Source organism: Octopus bimaculoides, chromosome 16 (genome assembly GCF_001194135.2).
Source record: "Octopus bimaculoides isolate UCB-OBI-ISO-001 chromosome 16, ASM119413v2, whole genome shotgun sequence".
NCBI lineage: Eukaryota > Metazoa > Mollusca > Cephalopoda > Octopoda > Octopodidae > Octopus > Octopus bimaculoides.
The window spans coordinates 38780160-38780925 of NC_068996.1; positions in this window are offsets into that span (position 1 = coordinate 38780160).

Genomic DNA, 766 nt, shown 5'->3' on the forward strand with positions numbered 1-766 from the left:
AGTGTTGCCATCCGGTTTCACCAGTCTTCAGTCAAATCATCCAACCCATGCTAGCATGGAAAGCAGACGTTAAACGATGATGATGATGATGATTAAATGAAAAAAAATGATTTACGTGAATATCCTCAGAAGAGTAATTGAAATAAATGGCGATTGTGGAGCCCCCCCCCCCAACGCACCTACGCACGCGCACACGCATACACACGTGTGTCTTTGTAAATATGTTTGTATACATAATCCCAAAACGAAGGTGAGTGTGTGTGAAAGAATGCTGGAGATCTTAACATATGCATGTGTGTATGTAGGTGTGAAGGTGTGAAAATGTGGGGATGGGAATTGGCCAGTGCTGGTGTGTGCGTGGTGGTGTATTGTGATGTGATGTGTTGTGTGATATGGTGTAGTGTGGTGTGGCATGGTTTGATATAATGGTGTTGGGAGGTGGGGGAGGCGAGAGAGGGGAAAGCATGGGTGCAGTGTGGGGATTGATTTAGGGGTATGTGGGTAGGTAGAGGTTGAGGTAGAGGTGGAGTATGTGGGAGAGGGTGTAGGGGTGGGTTGTTAGGGATGGGGTGTAAGGGATGGGGTGTGAGGGATGGGATGGGAAGGAATGGGAAAGTGGGGTAGGAGTGTGTAGGGGTGGACTTATGAGGGAGGGTTGAGGAGGAAGGGGAAGGTGGGTATGGGAGGAGGGAGAAGGAAGAAGGGAGGGGAGAAAGAGAGGAGTGGAGAGAGAAAGAGAGCAGGAGAGGAGAGGTGGGTGGGAGAA